The 14105-nt window shown below is 40.7% G+C and overlaps 1 protein-coding gene across 1 annotated transcript in view; it reads left to right on the plus strand.

Moving 5' to 3' along the window:
• Nucleotides 1-14105, plus strand: part of LOC122807260 (plexin-A1-like) — a 2134283-nt gene that overhangs the window by 1366286 nt on the left and 753892 nt on the right. The gene's annotated exons all lie outside the window — the stretch shown is intronic.

The raw sequence follows: 14105 nt of genomic DNA on the forward strand, positions 1-14105 counted from the left end.
TCACGGGTTCTCGGCTCCGACTTGGCCAACTTATTTCTCTAGTACGAAGTCTCTAATTGGCTGGGCTAACCCGGTATCCCAAGATGCACCTCGCCCTAGCCCCAGATCTCGTTTGCTGCTCGTAGAGTTAGGACGTGGTCTCGCTTGGCTGTGGCTAAGTACCCTTTTCAAAACTTTTCATAAGTCTTTAGCAGTCTCTTCTCTTGTAAAAAGCTATTTTAATAGCTAGTTTTTCATTGTGAGTGTAAACTGTGCAAACGAGTGGTGTGTTTTGTGGGTATCCCTCTGTTTTGGCGGGCTAGGCCCATTTAAATTAGAGGACCTAGTCCTCTCCTGTGTTTTTTTTGTGTAAACTTGTGTTTTGTTTGGTTTTTTGGTCGGTAGTTAGATTTTCCTTGCTGCACCAAAGAAACGTTTTCCTTGGCTGTTCGTAGTTTGTTTTTTCCCGCCTTCCTCTTGTGTCTGATGTTGTCGGTTGAGTGGGTGTTGTGAATTACTATGTCTAAAGAGCAGAAAGAGCATAAACCCTCTGGGTTTAAAAAATGCTCAAAATGTGGCTACAAGATGTCCATTACAGATGGGCATTCTATCTGCGTTTATTGTCTCAGTGCTATTCACCTGCAAGAGTCCTGCAGTTTTTGCCACGCCTTCAGCCCGAGGGTACTGCAGGAAAGAAAAAATAAGCTGATTTTGAAGGGCCTGGTTAAGCCTTCTTTCGAGGAGTCCTTAGACTCTTCTTCTAGTACAAAGTCTAAGACTTCCAAGGCCAAGAAAAGATCTCTGGCTCCATCTGTCTCCTCGGAGCCCCCGGAGAAGGTTTCAAAAGTGGATACTGCCTCCTCGGCTCCCTTGTCCTCGGGGCAGCAGGAGGTATCTGTTGTGCTGGAGTCGACATCGGCCCCGATACTATTGGAACCTATTCGGAGCTGGTCACCCAGTGTTAGGTGTTAGATTTTATGAATATAAATCTGAAATTAATTATGTTGTAAATATGCTGAAAGAAAAGGCTTGCTTAAATGCAGAAACAAAGTTTAAGTAAAATGTGATCAGCAGTCATACTAAATGACCATGGCTTGGAAAAGGAATCTGCTGAATGGACATTATTCCCTTACAGACTCAAGGCAGGATGTTATGCAAGAACAAAACTGCAAAATCTGCTTTTAAAGAACAATGACATGTTTTTCTGCATGGAAAAACAGGATATGACATAAGAACAGATACAAAGATCCAAATAAAATACAGGATGTTCACACTGTCAGAAAAGCTGATCTCTGACAATGTGTTTTCTCAAAAATATGTTTTCTTCATAAAAACAGGATATGCTTATCAGCATTGACATAAGAACATGTGTTTTATACAAAGATCCAAATAGAATACAGGACAATGTGTTTCCTCAAAAATATGTTTTTCTACATGGACATCAGGACACTGTTACAGGATATTCACACTGTCAGAAAAGCTGGTCTCTTACAAGACATTGTTAAACAAGGAAGTTTAGTATTGTTTCTACAGGATAAGCAATTCTCCAAAATATGTTTAAAAAGAGTATATAAAGAGCTGTATAAATCCAGTTGTTTGGGGATATGGTAGGAACACATTTGGTGTTCTGAGGTAAATGTTATATCTCTCACATCATCTGTACTATATGAGAAGTAAAGTTGGAACAGTACTTTTAAGCTGCAACGTTTGTCCAGTTTTATTTATTATAAAAGTTATTGGTTACTGCTCTTAAAGACAAGTGCTGCAAAGTATATTCTTTCATCAGTGTATATTCTGCAAGTTTCTGTATGCAACAGACTGTGAATGCAAATATAATCAGACTTTGAATTTTAGCAGAATCTAGCCAGCAAGACTGAGTGTCATAAGAGCACTGCAAATCCATCACACCAAGCAAGTAAGCAAATAAGAACCATATAATATTTTTTCAATGGCGAGGCAGCTGAGTGACTAGCACCATATAATTTTTTCAATGGCAAGCTAGTCTGCATTTGAACCTACAATCTGCATTCAAACACAGGAGGAGTGATGGTAAGCCCTGCAGAGGGTCACTTCAGTTAAATTGCAGTAACTAACATTTGTACGTATGTGTCAATTCTGAACAGAAGTATTCCAGTTTATGCAGCTTTCAGTAGTAAAGTTTTTTAGACGTCTACAATCCGGAATGAGACTAGTTCAAGAAATTCGCAGTGCCATAAATTCTTCAAGAAAAGGGGGATATCCACTAGCCCATCAGTCCACTGCCTGTTGTGCTTTCCCAGCTTCTCAAGTGACTTTGAAAAATTTCCAGCCATCTGCAATAGCAGCCTGATCACCTGTTTTCTTGCTAACTGGTAAGACTTTTTCTGTGTCACATATTTAGTGTGGATGATGTTAAAACAGTTTGTATATTCTTAAGATAGTTTTATATTCTTAAGACAGGTTGTATATTCATATATAGTTTCTGTATTCCTAGACAGGTTGTATATTACTAGATAGTATGGATATTATTTATAATTCATGCAGGAGTAAACCAAACTTTAGTAAATTGCTATGTTGGTATACACAGCACATTAGTAAATGTAAAACCTTATTAGGGCAGGTTGATAGTAAGGCATTATGCAAATGTATTACAATATTTGACTGGTATCTCAAAGAAAACCATGTGAAAAATGACAAATGTTTATTGTGTGATTCAACAAAAACTGCATTTTGTGTATTATGTCATAAAAAAATATTGCATCATATTGCAAATATAAAAATAGACTGTAAAGACAGATCTGAAGAATTAACTAAGGGTAAAGTGTTTCCATTACATTCTGATGTTGAACAGTTATGTCCTTTCACCACATGTGAGTCAAATCAGTTACTGATAGAACCCCTAGTACATTTTGTTACAAAGGAATGTAGTAAACTTCTAAACGACAGACACAATGAGTTCAGGAAGCTTAGACAAGTTATACATACATCTTTTCAAAAGTGCATAGGAGTTTCAAATTCAGCAGAACAGCTTACTAAAGAATGTCAGAAAGACCATACAGCATTCCAGGAAATTCTTCAAAAGCAGTTGCAGGATAAAGGAAATAAATTAGCTGAACTGACAGAGACTGGAAATTTCCTGCATACACAGCTAATCTGTGCAAAAGAAATATATTTTATAATATGTTTATGTTTTGAAAATGGTTAAACATACATGGTAGGATGGTAGGATCTGATGTCTGGACAAATCATTCTTAAATGTTTTACTTTCATTCAGTTAAAGCAAGACATATATCAGTACTACAGTAAAGTAAAGCATATGAATACCATTCATTAGCATAGTCAAAAGGTAAACAAAACTGTTCTAGTGTATAAAATTAAATAAAAATAGATGAGTAAAAATTTAAAGTCACAAGACTGACATGCTTGTATAAAGATATACAGATACAAGACAGACATGCATGTGTGTTCTTTTCATCTAGAGTACATCTGTTACAATAAGGCAGACAACAGCAAATATAAATAATATAAATATAAATGTGTTGGTTAAACTAATATCTATTTTGTTTTTTACAATTTGTTTATAATTATATAGTAACACCAAACAGTTAAAGTTCTGAATTTTAAAAAGAAAATCACAGATGGTATTATTCAAACAGTTTTGTAAAATTAATGGCAGGACAGTTAAATAGTGAAATAATTAAAAAAAAAAAAATACTGAAATCCATGTAAGGTAATTGTAAAATGATGTCTATTTATGTTGTATAAATGCATAGTTATGCAAATCACAATCACATTAAAGGAAAAATGCTAAAAGAATTAACTATAGTTTACAGAGTATGAAATGTGAGCTAAGACCTTCCTAGACTGAATGAATAGTTACAGGAAATGCTGGAAAGATAAGATAAACAACAAGACTGATTGCCAGATAAGTAGCTTGAGTTTTTCCTAAAGCATCATTGTTATTAAAACATAATTGTTAAAATGTTTACAGGCAACACTATTTAGTAATTGTCATAAAATGCCACAATTGTGCATAGATGTCACTGATAATCTGTTTGCAAGTAAATGTTAAAAGAGAAGAAAAAACTCAGTTGCATCAAGTACAGCCAGCAAATGGGCTATAGTATATATACAGTTCAAATCAATTGTGTAGGAGAATGTAAATGCCTACTAGTGGTAGTAAACAGCAAAAGCTTTATAAAAAATTATCAAATCAGACAAAAGTTCATAATTTAATAAAATAAATGTATAACCATAGTGTTAGGCTGACATACATTCTATTTTCACAGCATAGGGCAGGTAAACAGTGCTGAAGTACTACAGGGGGAGGGGTACTTTCTCAGTTTTACACTGACTGTATAAGAGGGAGGGGCACTTTCTCAGTTTTACACTGACTGTATAAACAGACTGTGACAAGGGTCTGAAATAAAGCTACATAAAAATAAATAATAAGGGTCTAAAATAAAGCTACAGGAAAAAATATCTCATTCCTTCTTGACAATACTCTTTTAGGGAGGGGAAAAACAGGTATTAGTGTATTAGAAATACTGGTAAACTGGATTAAACCTGACAGGATAAGATATTTTACAAGTTGTTAATAGCTATCATAATGGTTATTATTGTATTGTTTAGTATGAAATTGTATTTACAACCTGTTAAACTGTAAAGCTATACAAGAGATAGTTTAAAAAACAAGAAATGGCTTAAAAATGATTACAGCTATAAAGAGAGAATAAAGATATGCAAAATGCATAAATGTTTCTAATAGCAAGAATGGTCACTATTTTTAATATGTTTTTGGCAAAACAATGTTGGTATAAAAAAGCATGAATATTTTTAATAATTGTTGAGTATGTAGTTTAAAATAACAGGACATATGAATTTGGTGTCAATTCCACTAGATATTTCTAAAGAGACAAACATTTTCCAAGATTTTGCTTAATATTAATGTTATTAAATTTGTAAAATTAGACTAAATGTACTTTACAGTCTTTGTATGTACAAATGCAGAAGAATTCAGTACAAATTAAATGAATGTCTAGTAATAAATATGTGTGAAAAAACAAGTTTTAAAAAAATGGGTCCAGTATACCTAGTAAATTGAAATGCATGAACAGCAAACAGTCTGTGTAAATACATACTGTAAAGAATACATTGTGATAAGTTCAAAAGTAATTTGTCAAGTTGTAATATCATTGGTTTTACCACAGGAAAATAACTGCTTTCAAATATTTATTATCTAAGCCCAGTTCAGTGTTTTACCAAGATGTTATTGAGCAGTTCAAAGACATGACCACAATGTTATGGTTAAAATGACATTGAAATTGTGTGTTTTCAGTAGTGTATAAATGCTTGCAGTAGCACATGGTTACTGTCTCTTATAGTTGGTTCAACAGTTGCAAAGAGTTAATGAAACAGTTCTAAGTCATAAATGAAATTCTATGATTGCAAAAGAATAAATTGATCAAGTTAAAAAAAAATAACATTAAAGCAGACACAGCTCATAACTGATAAAAAATATTTTTACAGAATGGTCTGCAAAAGAAAAAGTTTTAAATACATTCAGTTTTGGTAGTAATACTTTAATATCATTGTATTAACTATGTAAAATTGCATTTTGATTTGTTGTATCAAACTAAAGGCTTGTTTCTTGTGTTTTCTATATAAAATGTTTTGAGTATGTTTAAAAACAGAGGGAATTGTTAGATTTTATGAATATAAATCTGAAATTAATTATGTTGTAAATATGCTGAAAGAAAAGGCTTGCTTAAATGCAGAAACAAAGTTTAAGTAAAATGTGATCAGCAGTCATACTAAATGACCATGGCTTGGAAAAGGAATCTGCTGAATGGACATTATTCCCTTACAGACTCAAGGCAGGATGTTATGCAAGAACAAAACTGCAAAATCTGCTTTTAAAGAACAATGACATGTTTTTCTGCATGGAAAAACAGGATATGACATAAGAACAGATACAAAGATCCAAATAAAATACAGGATGTTCACACTGTCAGAAAAGCTGATCTCTGACAATGTGTTTTCTCAAAAATATGTTTTTCTTCATAAAACAGGATATGCTTATCAGCATTGACATAAGAACATGTGTTTTATACAAAGATCCAAATAGAATACAGGACAATGTGTTTCCTCAAAAATATGTTTTTCTACATGGACATCAGGACACTGTTACAGGATATTCACACTGTCAGAAAAGCTGGTCTCTTACAAGACATTGTTAAACAAGGAAGTTTAGTATTGTTTCTACAGGATAAGCAATTCTCCAAAATATGTTTAAAAAGAGTATATAAAGAGCTGTATAAATCCAGTTGTTTGGGGATATGGTAGGAACACATTTGGTGTTCTGAGGTAAATGTTATATCTCTCACATCATCTGTACTATATGAGAAGTAAAGTTGGAACAGTACTTTTAAGCTGCAACGTTTGTCCAGTTTTATTTATTATAAAAGTTATTGGTTACTGCTCTTAAAGACAAGTGCTGCAAAGTATATTCTTTCATCAGTGTATATTCTGCAAGTTTCTGTATGCAACAGACTGTGAATGCAAATATAATCAGACTTTGAATTTTAGCAGAATCTAGCCAGCAAGACTGAGTGTCATAAGAGCACTGCAAATCCATCACACCAAGCAAGTAAGCAAATAAGAACCATATAATATTTTTTCATTAGGCATGAGTCTCCGGGTAGGAGATCCCGATTTCCTTCTATTTCCTCTAAATCCTCTAGGCTTTCTGATTTGTTTGTGGATAGGGTGGTCCAGAGGCTCCTGCAGTCGCCAGTGTTAGCAAAATTGTTCTCGGCTCTGACCCAGTCGACTCCGGAGCCAGTCCTTATTCTTGTACCGATGATTCCTCCTCCGAGCACCCCTGTGTCGGAGCCGGAGTGCTCCGCGCTGAGTGATGTTCTCGTGTCGGCTCCGATACCCCTTGCGAGTTTATCGGAGCCGACGTCTGCTCCAACCATGTCAGTTCTGTCCTCTGGTTTTGGTACATGGGTTTCCTCAGTCGGACCCGAGGGGGACTCTTGTCGGTTCCGAGCCTCCCTCTCGGTGCATCAGCTCGGGGAACCCCGACTCCGGTTGTGGTCTCGGATTCGGGGGGAACCTGCCTTCGAGGCCATGAGGAGCGCACTGGCCAGATCGTCAGTTACATCACCCGGATCGGTCACTCCTTCCCCCTACACCCTGGCTAGAGCCTCTGACGCCCCCCTATCTGTGGATGGTGGAGCCCAAAGGTCTGAGGATACCCCCATGAGCAGTCCCCAACTTTCTGAGGGCCCCTCAGTGTCGGTGCCTGAGGAGCCCCCTAGAAAGAAGTTGTGCAAGAGGAAGCACATAGACTCCCAGGACGAGTCCCTCACTTCCGATACCGACCTCGAGGAGTCAGAGGGGTCCCCCAAGTTGTCCTCCGATCTCTTTCTCCGACATCCTGGAAATCTTGAGGCAGAGAGGCGACTGGCTGTCCAAGACCCCCTCTGAGGAGGAGTCGGTATTCCTCAAGGCCTTCGGAGCTCAACCCTCCGCCTCCTGGGTGTCTCCACCCTTCGATGAACTCTTGGATTTGATTTGTCGAAGGGTGTGGGAGAGCTCTGATTCCGTGGAACTGGTGCCCAGACACATCCAAATAAGTTTCTTTCTGCTCCCCCGAGGAAAGAGTTCCTGACCAAAGGGGTTTCCGTAGATGTCTTGGTGGTGGCGGCAGCCACTCAGCAGGAAGTTGCAGAGGCTTCTTCTTCCATCCATCCTCCTAACAAGGAGTCCAGGAGTATTGACCGGTACGGGAAGCGTACCCTGTCTTCAGCGACTTTTACTTTGTGGTCGCTGAATTGTCTTTGTCATTTTACTCGGCTCCAGAGAGATCTCATTAAGGAGCTAGGAGACACTCTGATGGGTAACATGCCTGAGGCGGTAGCGCAGACTGTTAATGCCCAGTTGTCTACCCTTGGTTCCATTGTCAACTCGTCCATGAGGCTCATATCCTATGCAGCTGAAGGGGCGAGTAGGGCAGCTAGCTCAGGTGTAGCTCTCAGAAGGCAAGCCTGGATGCGCCTGTGTCATTTCGCGGAGGCCTTTAAGTCTTCCTTCACTGACGCCCCCTTTGATGGGTCCTCACTCTTCGGGACCAAAGTGAAAGACACCCTCACTAGATGCGAACAGGAGGGGAAGACCCTATCTGCCGTAGGGGCCCGTTTCTCTCTTCCTTCTAGGCCTTACCCCAAGGCTCAGAGAAGAGGGAAAATGTGGTTGAAGAAGTCACAGAAGTCTTTCCCTGCCGCTCAAGGTGAGTCCCCCCCCCTGCCGCTCAAGGTGAGTCTCCCTCCAGAGGCAGAGGAGGGGGAAATTATTCTGGAAGACGCCGTCCTAGAGGCAGAGGAGGCCCCCGCAACTCGGGAGACCGTGATTCCTTTTGCGGGTCTTCCTTTCAGCGTTCCTGAGGTGTTGCCCAACTGTGCTGTTTCGGAGCCAGTCGGGAGCCGAATTTCGTTGCATCCGGAAGCCTGGGAAAGCATCACCCAGGATCGTTGGGTGCTTCGAATGGTTACCGGAGGTTACACTATTCCCTTTTTATCAACACCTCCTCCAGTCAAAAGAATCCCGGACGTTCCACCCATTCAGCGGGATCAAGCAGCACTAGACGTTTCAAAGCTGCTAGAAAAAGGAGTCAACCAACCAGTCCCCTCAGACCATATCGAATCAGTAACTTACTCAAGACACTTTTTGGTGCCGAAAAGAACAGGGGACCTGAGACCCATTCTGGATCTCAGCCGATTGAATCACTACGTTCTGAAGTCCAAGTTCCGAATGGTCACTCTTCAGTCCATTTTTCCCTTGCTGGAAAAAGGAGTATGGATGTGCTCCATCGATCTCAAGGATGCTTACTACCACATCAAGATGGACAAAGCATCCAGGAGTCACTTACTCTTCCAGCTGGGAGCCAGTCACTTCCAGTTTCGTGCCCTGCCCTTTGGTCTCACCACAGCCCCCAGGGTGTTTACTAAGTGTTTGGCAGTGGTGACAGCTCACCTGAGACGTCGGGGATTCCAGGTGTTTCCATATCTGGACGACTGGCTTCTCACCGCCCCCACCAGGCATCTCCTCATTCAAGCCAGGGAGGCTACCATTACACTTTGTCAACAACTAGGAATTACCTTGAACTGGGAAAAGTCTGCCTTGCTGCCCTCACAGCGTGTTGTATTTATAGGTGCAGAGCTAGACTCTATTCAAATGCGGGCCTTTCTGCCACAAGAGAGGATAAGAGTGCTGCCGTCTCAGATTCACGCATTGTTGCCCCTCAAGAGAGTTCAGGCCAGGTTTGTTCTCCAGCACCTGGGATCCATGGCTGCCACCATCATGCTGGTGCCTCTAGCCAGGTTACACATGCGGATCCTACAGTGGCTCCTTTCGGCCCAGTGGTCCTTTCAGAAACTTCCTCTTTCCCACTTGATACTTCTCACGGAACGGTGCAAACAGGACCTCCGCTGGTGGCTATGTTCCACCAATCTGGACAAGGGGAGGAGTTTGATTCCTATGTCTCCAGTGGCCACGGTGACCATGGATGCCTCCCAGATGGGGTGGGGGGGCATTATCTTGGCAGGACGGTCCAAGGCATGTGGCAAGATCACGAGGTACACCTGCACATCAATGTTCTAGAGATGAGAGCGGTGTTACTAGCGTTGCGGGCACTCCAAAGCTCTCTTCCTCTGGGAATGATTGCAATTCACTCGGACAGCATGTCCGTGGTGTGGTACCTGAACAAGCAGGGGGGAACCAAGTCTTATCCCTTCTGCAGCGAGGCCATGCCAGTGTGGCATTGGGCAGTGTCTTCCCAATGGTTTTTAGTGGCAATGCACATTCCGGGAAAGACGAACGTGATAGCGGACAGGCTGAGCAGAGCTATTCTGATGCCTTACAAGTGGTCCCTGAGCAACAGAGTTCAAATTTTCAACAGGTGGGGTCAGCCTTGCTGCGATCTCTTCGCCAGCCCTCTCAATGCCAAATGCAGCAAGTAGTTCACACTGATCCCCCCACAGGGGGAGTCACCCATGGACGCTCTAATCCACGATTGGCCCCCTCGGTCTGATCTATGCTTTCCCTCCATTTCCTCTGTTACCAAGAGGGATTCAGAAAGCCATATCCTTGGAAAGCAGGATGATTCTAATTGCTCCACACTGGCCTCGACAAGTATGGTTCCCCTTTCTTCAGCAGTACGCAGTGGATGGTCCTTGGACCCTGGACCCAGTGCCAGACCTACTGACTCACATGTCAGGACAGCTCCATCCCTCCCTGCGAACCCTCAAGTTTGACAGCCTGGCTGCTCCACTTCCATCACTAGTTAGACGACATCCTTTTTCACCTGAGGTGGTACACATCTTGTCTTCATCTCATAAGTCTTCCACCAGAAGGATTTATTCCAGCAAATGGAAGAGATTCTCCATTTGGGCTCAGGCCCAAGGTTTGGACCCCTTCACAGCCCCAGTTCCATCGGTCTTAGATTTTTTAGCCATGCTTTTCCGACAGGGCTCCATGCCTGCTACCATTAAGGTGCAGCTGGCTGCAATTTCCAATTTTCATACATCTTACGAGCCTTCTCTTATGGGCCATAAACTCTGTAAGGCCTTCTTGAAAGGCGCCTGGTTACTTCGCCTTCCTGTTTCAGAACCTGTCATGCCATGGGATCTAAATCTTGTGTTACAAGCCATTACTTCATCGCCCTTTGAACCGGCTGCCACCTGTGAATTAAAATTTCTATCTTGGAAGACTGCTTTCCTAATAGCCATTACATCGGCCAGAAGAGTATAAGAGATTCAAGCTTTGTCCATTAAACCTCCTTATTTGACCTTTCATAAGGACAGAGTTTCCCCTGAGACTTAACCCGTCCTTCCTTCCTAAGGTGTCATCCACTGTTAATCTTCATCAGTCTGTTGAGTTACCAGTGTTCTTTCCAAACTTTTCCAATAAAGCAGAGTTTAGATTTCACCAGTTGGATGTGCACAGGCAACTAAGATTCTACTTACACAGGACTAAGCATGTTAGGAAGTCTGATCAACTGTTTGTGTCCTTCTCAGAAAACAGAACAGGTTGTCCTATTTCCAAAAGCACAATTTCTAAATGGATCAAAGATTGTATTTCCTTTATCTATTCGTCAGCAGGCAGAAATTTACCTTTTCCCGTCAAAGCTCACTCTACCAGGGCAGTGTCTACATCAATAGCTTACCATGTCAGGCTTTCATTGGATGATATTTGTGCTGCGGCCACCTGGGCCTCTCCGCACACCTTTATTACTCATTACAAGTTGGATGTGACTTCTAGGGGCCGGGCTTCCTTTGGTTCTACGGTTCTCAGGAGTATGTTCCTATGAGCCGCCCAGGATAGAGGTGCTGGGGACGCTGTCCCTTGAGTAAAGAATGTAGGCGAGATAGGACCACATAACATCAGGTAGTTATATACTCGCCATAACACTCTATGTATGTGGTCCATCTTGCCTCACATTCTTACGTACCCTCCCACCTGCCCCCTTCCTGTAGGATTTGGAGGAAAATTGGCTCTGAGAACCCTTCAATGTCAGTTGTTTTTTCTTTCCTTTCTGGTTGGAGCTCCTTCCAGTGGTGGTTGTGTATGGGGTGTGACTGGAATGGCTGCAAACTAGATCTGGGGTTAGGGCGAGATGCATCTTGGGATACCGGGTTAGCCCAGCCAATTAGAGACTTCGTGCTAGAGAAATAAGTTGGCCAAGTCGGAGCCGAGAACCCGTGAGTAAAGAATGTGAGGCAAGATGGACCACATACATCGAGCGTTATGGTGAGTACATAACTACCTGATTCCATGTAACCCTTTCTTCCCCATCACACCACCAGCATTTGCCAGCTACCTGAAGAAAAATTCTTCAGAGTCTGCTTGGGGTGTAAAAGTACCTCTGCAAACTCTTCCAGGCAAAAATCCTAAATCTTATAGATTCTGTTTCATATTTAGGAGCCATACATTATCCTCCCATTGTTTCTTTGTGAACTACTTATCTGATCTCTCTTCCCAATCTTTTCTGACCATCTCTGAGTGATTCTTATAGTTATCATGCAGTATTTTATATGCCTTATTTTTTATCCTCTTTAATAGCAATTTCTGTTCTAGATCCACATTAAAAACGCAACCAGTGCGGGTCTTTCCTTTAAGATTCCCCTGTCCCTTTCTCTGACTATACTCTTATCAATCGCTGACAGGGAAGGCAATCTCTAGCCTGCAGTCCAAATGTTTTCTTGGCCTCTTCTCATTCTATTTCCTTCCCGCCTCTAATTATTTCTTTCCAATACCTTGGTTCCTTTGCAAGGTTCATCCATCAGATTCCCGCCCCCTCTTTCCTGTTCTTTGTAGGAAATGAGGAACCCTTAAACACAATACTTGTCATGGTGGAATAATTTGCTGAGTAAAGGGCTTTTTCATGTTTTTGATTTTGTTCTGTGGTTTGTTTTCTGCAGTTAAGCAGTAAAGAGAATGCGAATAATGTACAGACAAAGGAGATGTTTTATATTGCAATATAAAACATTCTAGGTTGGGAAAGAGCTTCCCTGACAGGTGAGCTACATGTACGGTTGTTTTATTCTCTTCCACCCTTGACTGGCTCCTGATTTTTTTTTTTTTTTTGATGTTATATTTTCACTTCTTAACAGACTACCACAATTAGCTTGTATGCCTGTGTTGCAGTACCCCATTCCCCTAGTAGCCTTCTTAGGAACTCTGATAGGTGTGACAGGAAAGCTTTCTGGGCTGAAATTGTGTAAAAATGGAAGTTCCCAAGCTTCTTTTCAGATTCTGCTAGCTCAAAGACCTCAGTGAATATTGTTTTGTGCAGTGTGGGACACTGTTTGAATAACTAAGTGGTGGATAGGGTGAAAAAATATAAAAGGGTTGTGCTCCATAGTAAATACATGTCTTATAATTAAAACAACACACTTGTGTACTTTGTGAAGGTCCATATAAAAAGACTACAATTAAAGCAATGCGTATGTGTACTTTGTGTAGCTGAGGCGGAGACTTTTTTTTCAGTGGTTTTGCTTACAGGCAGGGGCCATCATGAATTTCATTTGCTAGCTTGTCAGATAGATTTCTGTTGCTGAGTGTGTCAAGCACTGTATATAGGTTAAGATTATCCTGGGGTGATTTTCATCTTGACCTATGGATGATTACTGTTATGTAAGATGTATACTGAAAAGACAGATAAAATCGCTGAACTGCCTTCAGCCCTTTAAGGAACCATTCCCTTCTTACCTCCCTATCTTGTTTCTGTTATATATAATTTCAATCATTGCAAACCCTTTAGCTTGATTGCTGCATGTGCTAGGCCCAACTGCTGGTTCATAAGAATTATTTGTTTTAATCTGTCCAAGTTTTAAGCTCTTGGGATACAGAGGGAACTGTTTTCTGAATATTCTGCAGTTTTGTTTTGCATTAGACATAAGTGGTTTTAATTTGTGTAGAACAGGTACTATGAACCTCGGGCAATAAAGCCAGTTAACTGAATTTTTTGTCTGTGCATGTGTCTGTATGTACTTTCTTCAGTCTGTTGTTTGCTATAAAATCTTTTGATAACATTTTGTATGCTGCTAATATTTAACAAGGCTTCCAGACAGTGTTGTCTTGACATAGTAGTAGCTTACATACAGGATGCAACGGCTCTAATAATAATATACATCTAACTAATACGTTCCTGGGTTCAAATACCATTTCAAGTAGTACATTACAAAGCAGCCTTTTAAGTGATGATGTTCAAGTACTGACTCTTGAAGTTGGGTCATAGTGTAAAAAGGTTTGCCTTATCCTAGTAGGAAGAAAATGGCCGTATTGTTACACGCTTCTCTTTCAAGGTCTGATTTTTCTGGAACTCTCGTTTATGATTTCTGAACTTCTTGTTTGTGAAGCATAGAGTATTTGATGGATGTTTGTCAGGTTTTCTTTTAATGTTTGCAATTCTTAACCAAGATGGTTCTAAATGTCAGTCATTTGACATTTAAATCAAGTGGGATCATGCGAGAGATTAACTGGAATGTAAGAGTGCAAGTAACACTTTGCATACCTGAATCTTGTGTAACTGATTGCTTTTTCCAACTAGCAGATTTATAGGGCTAGTCTGCATGTGAGTG

This window comes from Protopterus annectens, chromosome 7.part0, assembly GCF_019279795.1.
Source record: "Protopterus annectens isolate FY-2018-M chromosome 7.part0, PAN1.0, whole genome shotgun sequence".
NCBI lineage: Eukaryota > Metazoa > Chordata > Ceratodontiformes > Protopteridae > Protopterus > Protopterus annectens.